The sequence below is a fragment of the Palaemon carinicauda genome, chromosome 35, assembly GCF_036898095.1.
Source record: "Palaemon carinicauda isolate YSFRI2023 chromosome 35, ASM3689809v2, whole genome shotgun sequence".
In the NCBI taxonomy this organism is placed as follows: Eukaryota; Metazoa; Arthropoda; class Malacostraca; order Decapoda; family Palaemonidae; genus Palaemon; species Palaemon carinicauda.
In genome coordinates this window covers 18,649,240-18,659,239 of record NC_090759.1, presented here as the reverse complement: position 1 = coordinate 18,659,239, position 10,000 = coordinate 18,649,240, and the positions used below count along the sequence as shown (strand labels likewise).

General features: G+C 35.1%; 1 protein-coding gene across 6 annotated transcripts in view; it reads left to right on the top strand.

Moving 5' to 3' along the window:
* Positions 1-10,000, top strand: part of LOC137627648 (potassium channel subfamily K member 6-like) — a 110,057-nt gene that overhangs the window by 17,518 nt on the left and 82,539 nt on the right. The window lies entirely within an intron of this gene.

Here is a 10,000-nt window from a genome sequence, read left to right as displayed (position 1 = left end):
GTCGAGTGTACCCTCAATCAAGAGAACTCTAACCCAAGACAGTGGAAGACTATATATGTATATATATATATATATATATATATATATATATATAATTATATATATATATATATATATATATATATATATATATAGGCTATGGCACTGCCTAAGACTAGAGAACAATGGTTTGATTTTGGAGTGTCCTCTTAGAAGAACTGCTTACTATATCCGCAGTCGTTAACAGAATGATAATGAGAATTAACTATTTCTTAAAATTGTCAGGTTATCGTTTACTGTGGTTACCATTGAATGGGTTTCAGAAAAGTAACTCTAGACAAATTCGCAAGAAGTGTGTGATATTTTGCATTGAAATTTCAGAAAAAGATGTCTTGAATCTTCAATGCAAGACTGAAAGGACCAGCGTTCTGTGAATCTAGACAGATATTCAGGTTGTGTAATTTGGAGGGCAGGGTTCTTTCTTGGTCGGAAATGTGTAAATTACTCGATGTGAATGAAAACTCCAATGGGACTCGGATGTTATTACGGAGCCTTTGTCGGTTTGGACAGACCGGGTGTCAAATTTCGAAAGTTATGACTGGAAAAACCACATTTTAAAAGAGAAACTAACACAAGATCATCCCCTAACCTAAGGTTCCCCACCTAGACTAACTTAAGAACCGTATCCTTAGCTACCTGATCCCCCTCAGACCGCCATATCCTTAGCTCACCTCAAGAGTAAGTCTCAACCTTGTGTTTGCTTAATTCCCGGCAAGGTTACATACGGATACGGATAAGGATAGGGAAGTGGGGAATATGGGGAAAGGAAGAGTACCCCTGGATACAATCCAGTTTATAGCCCGAAGGCAGGTACTCGGGATGGGAAAGAATAAGGAAAAAGGGAGAAAGAGAAATACAGGAGAAGAATAAAAGAGAGGGGCAGACCCTCGTGCGAACTTTGATAGTATTAGAAGCAGTTTGAGAGAAGAAAGGACAAGCAGGGAGAGGAAAGGTTTTTTCATTCTATGTCTAGCCCTTGCTACAGGAGTCCGTTCGTCTGACACCTATTTTGATGGTTGAAAAAGGTATGATTGTTAGAAAATTATGATGTATAGGTTACATTAAATCATAATAGATCATAACTGGCTTCATATGATCGTACTTCAATTAAAGATAGAAAAAATTTCAAAGTGGTAATTCGAAAATAAATACCATAAGTTTAAAGTAACTTGGACTCAGATTTGGCCACGTAATCATCAGACAGTTAATATGCTTTCTCTGTTATGTGTCAACTAATACAAGTCATTAACTTCTTTTCCATTCACGATTATTTATTTCTGAGATTCTTAAAGAATTTCTATACGTAATTCCAAACCATTTTCATAAATGTTAAAACCGATTTAGTAGTCTATCTGTTTTACCGTAAAAACTATTATTTCATGTCATTATTAATCAGATTTTGAGAAACTGATAGAAGAATAGTTTTCATAATTTTTAATTTAAATGATTTATATCTTAACATTTTCCGCGTATTTCTTAAGTTAAAATTGTTGTATTAAAATCTAGAGGGTGGTTGGGTAATTAAACCTATTCATGTTGTATTTTAGCACGTATCATTGTCACTGATTATTTAACACTAGGCTCCGAAGGGGGATGGGGTAGTGCTATCATCAATGCACCTCACGTGGTTCACTGTTAGCATTACTAAAGGGTTTTTGCAGTGTCCCTCCCTTCGGTGTCAGCACCAGCCGTAGGGCTCATATCCTGCACTCAAATTCATTGTTAATAATTTAACACTGCCAAAATTGCATTTATACCTAAGGAGTTATAAGGAAAATCAAAACAGAAATAAATTAACAAGAATTATTATAAGTTTATATCGTATGTTACGGTTTGATAATCAACATTTGTAAGTAGTAGGTTGGCCAGGGCACCAGCCACCCGTCGTGATACTACCGCTAGAGAGTTAATGGGTCCTTTGCCTGGCCCCACAGTACTACATAGGAGTCCTCACTCTGGTTATGGCTCATTTTGACTTTGCCTACATGAGCATCGAATAGTATGGCCTATTTTTTCTACATTCTCCTCTGACCTCATGCACCTAACAAGTGACAACACAGATTACCAAATAATTCTTCTTCGCTCCGGGGGTTAACTACTGCAATGTAACTGTTCGTGGCTACTTTCCTCTTGGTAAGGGTAGAAGAGACTCTAGCTATGGTTAGCAGCTCTTCTAGGAGAAGGACACTCCAAGGTCAAACCATTGTTCTCTAGTCCTGGGTAGTGCCATAGCCTCTTTGCCATGTCCTTTCACTGTCTTGGATCAGAGTTCTCTTGCTTGAGTGTACACTCGGGTACGTTGTTCCATCTTATTTCCCTTCCTCTGTTTTTTTTTAAGTTTTTATAGTTTATATATGAAAGATCTAATTTCATGCTGTTACTGTTCTTGAAATATTTTTTTGATGGTTTATTACTTCTCGTGTAGTTTATTTCCTTGTTTCTTTTCCTCACTGGGCTATTTTTTTCTGTTGGAGCCCTTGGGTTTATACCATTTTTGTTTTTTCAACCAGGGTTATATCTAAGATTTTAATAATAATAATAATAATTTAACTGTAATTGTCTTACTCAATTCTTCAAACTAGTGGGTCTTGCTTCAAATTTGGTTATCTAATTATGAATCATTAAAGTACATATTCGTAATGGACTTGACGTTAGACGATGTCTTCGTTGCACTTTGGGTTATTGATACTGAAGATATGTACATTAACTATCTGTCTAGGAGCGTTGTATGGCCGTGTAATCGGGATGTATGGGTAATGCTTATCTAATATAAGGCTATATAGTTCTCCTCAATGATGATGATGATGATTTATTTATTTATTTATTTATTGTTTATTATTTATTATTATTATTTATTCATCATCATCATCATCATTATTATTATTATTATTATTATTATTATTATTATTATTATTATTAGCTAAGCTACAACACTAGTTGGAAATTTTTAAAGTTTCCGCCGGTTCAACTACCTGATTAAGAAGATAATTTCAAGATCAAATAAACAAGAGTGTTTTTGTAAAAGTTAACGATGTTCATTAATATGTTTTCTTTTCTTATTAAATTCTAACGTCTGTATTTTTATTCTAAATATAATTCATTCCTTAACAATGGTATGGACATTATGTAATTTTTCATACATGTGTCGGGCTATTGATAGAAAAAATAAATTTTTCGTTATCTGTAAATAGCTTTTTCCCTTCATATCTCTGTGCCATATCAAGACACATTGTTTCAATAGAAATAGAATGAGACCAAACACGCTTCCCTCTGGCCCTCTTCTTTGTAATATTGCATAGATTCAATAAGAATTTCAAGTTCATACACTATATTTTGTGTCGTGTATCAAGGACCTCATTAACAATGCCAGTGGATCGCAATTTTTTTATATTTTACCCACAGCTGTATCAAAACTGGACTGAGATCAAGTAAAAAAAGGATGTCAAATTTGCCTTAATCCATACATATTCAATGGGGAATATTGGAGTCTCCATAGAATGTATGTTCTTGTACTGATTGATTTCCCAGTAGAGTTTTAACTCTGCCTAAATGGCTAACTAGAATCACACATTTTATCATTTTGGAAATGAAAGATAAATTATGAAAGAAACAGTACGAATTTAAGTTCTGTGCAGGACTGGTTTGTCAAAAGCCTCATCAGCTATTTACCATTTAGAGAAAGTTCAATTGTGTTCTAATTTACATTCGTTTTCCTTCCTATTTTCCATTTTTATATTCCATATCTCAATTTTTAGTGTCAGCGCAATTGCCGATTTTGTCCCTTGTTGAACCTCAATGCTTCCCTTATATGCTAAATTTCGTAAGTCTATTCATCTAAGGAGGCCGTATTATTTTTTAGTAATTAGATGTAAAAGTTTTACTTGCTTAATTTAATCACGGTTTATTCATCTTTCTTTAAGGCGAAAAACAATACACTATTGAATGTTATAATGTAGTTTAAATGTGTTGACACATTTTTATTCAGTTGGGCTGTCCGTCAGTAAAATATATTGTAGAACCTTTAGAAAATATTCTCGGAGTTTATTCGCTAGGTCCTGGCTCTTTGATACTGTGGTGGCATGTTGGAAACATCCCTGCCTGGCGATCGCTGGACTGGGGTTTGAGTCCATGTCAACCTCGTTATGTCTTGCATCTGCAACCTCACCGTCCTTGTGAAATAAGGAAGGGCGGTTTGGGGGAGCCTTTAGGTTTACGTGCTAAGTCGTCAGTGCTTCTTCCTTTCCTTTAACTTTTCCTTCTTAATTTACAAAAGATGCAAAGTAATGAGTCTTTTGGAATGTTTGCCAGTAAGGTGTACCCAGGTGTACGTGCTCCAAAAGCGTCTGATATTGTTTTCTTAAAAGCAGCGAAATTTTTGCTGCAGTGCCTGTGATACCGTGTTATGTTTACCACAATCTTTCAGAGGGATTTTGCAGATGAAACTGTACTTTGAATCTTTAAAGAATGATAATCTTTCAGAAGTCACATATTTTCTTCCATATTAAATCAGCTAGTTCTATAACGAAAAATACAAATTTTGTCCTAAACATTCATCCTTAACACTTTCTACAATCATGCAGCCTGGAACGTGAATTATATATATATATATATATATATATATATATATATATATATATATATATATATATATATATATTATATTCTTTTCGGTCACGCTTAGTGGCATTGCCAGTCTTATAACTACTCGGTCTCCCCCCCTCGTCTCTTTGGTAGGGGGAGAGGGGTAGTCATACCCTGGTGAGTGGGTTTGGTTTCCCGAGAAGAAAGGGGAAGGGGTGGGAAGTGTTGAATTTTTGTGTGATTGTGCATGTGCATATACACATATCTTAATAAATAGCCGTAATTCTTTTTACGCGACGCGTACGCTAGTAAATTGATAAAATTGCCTGTAGCTACGGTATTTATTTGCAAACTGTCCAGAGTTACACACTTTTTTTGACAGGTACGATTGTTTTTCAACTTTTACTGGCCGTCGGAAATGAGTAGTTCCAATAGGGTTGGTGCGCTTTGTATATGTTGACATATATCGCCTAGTTAGTTGCCGAATATTTTTTTTTATTTGATGTACAGTCCTACATGCTGATCTTTAGCCTAACATATAGCAATGCCCGTAATATAAGACACCACTGACGAATGCTCATGAATTAAATGTTTTAGTTACTTGTTAACACGGGTACCCGATTCCTCTTATGATTTTAAATGATGGGTGGTATGCCAACGTCGAGCTTTAAGATCCGTGAATTTTTCATTCCTGAATTTTTCCAGGTGCCTTATTTAGTCTCTGCTCAGTCTCTATGTCATTGTCAAGGCCATTTCTAACGGATATTCTACTTCATTATCCTGGAGCTATAAATGCAGCTATTTTTAGACGATGATGGTGAATAAAATATGGTAAGCTTGATTGTATTCTCTCTCGAGTAATTTTAGCATAACAAGAGGAACTGATTGTTGGTTATGTTAAGGCCCAAATACACTGTCAATCATGATTGTGGAGTTATATCCTTTGTGAGTGGGTGTGATTGCGTGTATTCCAAACACCAATTCACACTCAAGGGATATGCTTTCGCAAACACGAATATTGTACAATCATGGTTTTTAAAGAAATTTTACATAATATCGACAATTGAAATTATGGTAAATACACAGAAGTTTATGGCCTACTCATATTATTATTATTATTATTATTATTATTATTATTATTATTATTATTATTATTATTTTTATTTTTATTATTAACCAAGCTACAACCCTAGTTGGAAAAGCAGGATGTTATAAAATCAAAGGCTCCTACAGGGAAAAGTAGCCCCGTGAAGAAAGGAAATAAATAACCTAAATAAAAAGTAATGGACAATTAAAATTAAATATTTTAAAAACAGTAACTGCAACATTAAAATAGGTCTTTTATATAAACTATAAACATGAAAACGTTTTCTGCAAGTATGAACTTTTGAAATTCTAATGATTCAACGGTACATTTTACTGTATTACAGAGCAATGTAACCTAGGAAAAAAAACTACTTTTTTTTTTATAGAAAAGAATCCGCTCTCTTCAGAAATGACACTCGTTCCCGTCGCAAATGAATAGTTTCAGAAATATATATATATATATATATATATATATATATATATATATATATATATATATATATATATATATATATATATATATATATATCCTACGATAATGGGGGACCCCTCAACGGGCTTCTTGATGGAGAAAGCATGACTATTAGAATTAACTAGCCTAACCAAGCTACAGCACTGTGTCCCTAACTTATGAGGTTGCCTCGCCACGGTATATCCCTAAGTTGTCCTCTAGGGAATATGTATCATAGGGCTTCGTTCATCTTAATTGTCTCAATGAGGGTTTATGATTACGGAATGTATGCCTTAACAGTTTCATGACATCTACAGTAGAAGCTTACCATTAGGAACTTGACAACAAGACAAACAACAGTCTTTGCCCAAAGTGTTGACACCAGTGATTGAGACTTGAAATGTTATTCTCAGGTATCATACTCATACTGGAGACATAGTATGATCTTTTGACAATCAAGGAAATCTACCTTGCATAATGACTACACCGCCAGACTGACTTGAAAACCAGCCATCCTGACATTTCCAGGTCCTGTGTACATAAAGAAAATGCTTTAGTGTCATTGCTTAGACAGACAGAGAAGGGCAACACACACTGTATAACTTGAGAGTTATCACAGAGAAGATTGGACTCTTTGAATAGTCGAGGGAAAAATTTAATTTCTTCATTTGACCAATATCTCAAACCATATATTTGCGTTGGAAACTGTAGGTAGATTTGTTGCAATATGGCATGATTGATATGTAGAATGAAGTCGTTTTCCATACTACCTCTGAATTTGAACATCTGCTGTTATTTTTTAACTAATCTTTCGGTGTTTTTTATTATGGCGTCTAATGTCTAAAACGATAAGTTTAGGATGTGTCCTTTTAAAATAACACTGCCATATTTTACTCGGTTCAGAATAGTTTAGGGAGGTGTGTGGATGACATTAGGTAGGATGGTGCAAAGTTTAAGTGGGTCTTCATCCCCTTACAGACCAGGCAGGACGTGACTCCTTAGGTTAATTAAGGGTTGGGGTGTATCCCTATTCAGCTATAGTTTACTTCCATTTAGAGTACTATAGATCAAGTTGAAGTGGGTCCAAAGGTTGTAAAGACTCGCTGGTCATGTGGGACTTAGCACCCTAGGCTAGGTTAGACTACATCACCGTAGATCACTAGTTTTCCTGTTCCCACTGGCTCTCCATACATGTACCAACCGTGTGTCACACGATCGTACAATTGCCTTGCAGTTGTAGGATAGGTCATGAGAGGTTAAGGGGTAGGTTTGATTTACTAAGATAGTGTTTGCTCTTAGAAATAGCTATAAAGTAACATTAGATAACAAATGAGATAACAAAAATGATTAAATTTGAGACCCTAAAACTTAGATTTACTCAAGTCACTTCACTTCCTCTCTCCTCTACATATTCTCGCATTTATTGTAACTTCTTCCCACATTCCAAGGAGCACTATCTCGGGCTGCTTTGGCATAAGTTTAATTTATTTGGGTCATCAACGTCCTAACTTATAAATACTACCTTCAAAGTATCTGTGTACATTCTCAAAGATTTGTGACCTAATACAAGTCTGTCTTTAGACCATACCCCTTAGGAATAAGGCTATTTCAGTACAGACTGTGCTGTCTTTTTTCCTGTCCATCCTACAGAACAAGGATTAATATAGCATGGGACCATGTTGCAATGCATGTCAATTGACGGTAACCTGATTGTCGATTCTCTAAGCACCTGGTCAGCTCAGTTCAAGATTACCCCCACACCAGGCCATACTGACTGTAAGATGGTTATGCCTGATCATCACTTACTTAACTTAACTGATGTTATGGAATTGTTCTTGGCCATGTCTTAACTAACCTAATCTAAGGCACAAAGTTGCACTTGATCACCCTTTACCTATCCTAATTTAGGGCAACAAGTCGTACTTGACCATCCTTCACTTAACTTAACCAAGGGCACCATGTCCTATTTACCAGTAGAATCCCCTATTCTTAGCCTGACTTAGGACATCATACATCAATAGTGAAATGTGTTGATGAATCCGAACCTAACCAATAAACTTGGGTGAGGCCTTTACTCTCATGAAATTCCTCTTGACTTGACCTAGGGTATTACAAATCAAATAAAGGAATACATTCTAACCAAGGAGCTCATTCTATCAGTAATCTAGCTCCCCCCCCCCCCCCCCCTAACATCTGTAAGTTTGACTTCTTTACCTTTTTGTATGCGGATGAAGTATCTGTATTTTGATACACACATTGGTAGATAACCTAAAAAAAAACCATTTATTGTATCATACAATACAAAGAGAGAAAGTTTGACCTTAAACTCACATTATGATCATTCATTGTTGTTTATATGGGCTTTTGTGTGTGGTTCCACAAAATTCATAGAATAATTTACAGTTCGGTGGAAATAACATTCATTGGAAAGTCAAGAGTTAGCTTTGGACCAACCCGGTATTATCCTATTTCATGTCAATATTACTTTGTTGATAATTCTCAAGTTCATTTGTCTTTTTAATTGATTAGACCATAAAACGCAATGCTTCTTAAAACACGGAACACGTCCTCAAAATTACAGTTACCTGCTACCAATAAGATTTAATGATTGATATGTGAATAGCCATTTCATTTGCGAGTGTACGTGATAGGTATTAGCTACTTGAAATTGGTAGGAAGCTTTAGAAAATACCGTATATGATTGAATAAATGTAAGTTTATTTTTTGTAATACCTTGGATGGACACAGCTGTTCTTTGCAAATTAGTGCTATCAATTTTATAACCATTTTCATTTCATAAACCATGTTAAGCAAATTCTGTATCATGAGATAATTTACTTTTGAGGCGGGGCTTTATACACCCGAAGTGTTTGTAGCAAAAGGGATATTTTTACTCGCATCCTGGCCAGTCTTTTTTGTGGTCCTCATTCCATAGAATATTTTCAATACATCAAGATTTATTTTTTTAGTCTACCAATGTTTTCCATTATCCAAACCGTTAACTTGTTATTTTTTTAGTCTCTCTCTCTCTCTCTCTCTCTCTCTCTCTCTCTCTCTCTCTCTCTCTCTCTCTCTCTCTCTCTCTCTCTCTCATTGTTTATCTCCGTTTTTGTGTATAGCTGTTTCAACATAGTCATTTTGTGAACGAACTGTGAAGGACCAACATTAAGACCGCATAAAAAACCTTAATCTTTTGGATCGATTTAAACATTGCCCTTGAGATTTCAAGTGTTGATAAAAACCCGATTACTGTAAGCTATTTTTATTTATCGTCAGAATTGTTGTAATGGTGGTAGTAAAACTCTGAAAACAGTTTTATAAAGATTTTAAAGAAACTTGTGTTGATTTTCAAATTCGGTCTAGCATTTTTTCTCTGATTTTCTAAGCTAAGGTGGTGAATGTTTTAATTAAATTCTAGCACATACATAAATGTGAGTATTCATACATACATACATACATACATCATCATCATCATCATCAGCCGCAACCAATCGACTACAGGACAACGGCCTGAGACATTCCTTCCACTTCCGTCTGTTTATGGTCTTTCTATGCTAATCTATACCCGTAAATTTTTTTAGCCCGTCGATTCATCGTCTTCTCTTCCTTCTCTTGCTTCTTTTGCAATCTTCAGGGACCTGTTTTGTTATTCTAAATATCCATATTTTATCTGTCATTCTCATTATAGGTTCTTCCCAGGTCTATTTTTTTCTTATATGTTATTAGAATATCCTCTACTTCAGTTTGCCCTCGTATCCATGTTGCTCTTTTTTTTTTTTTTTTTTTTTTTTTTTGTCTCCTAGTGTTACTCCTATTATTATTCTTTCCATAGATCTTAGAGTT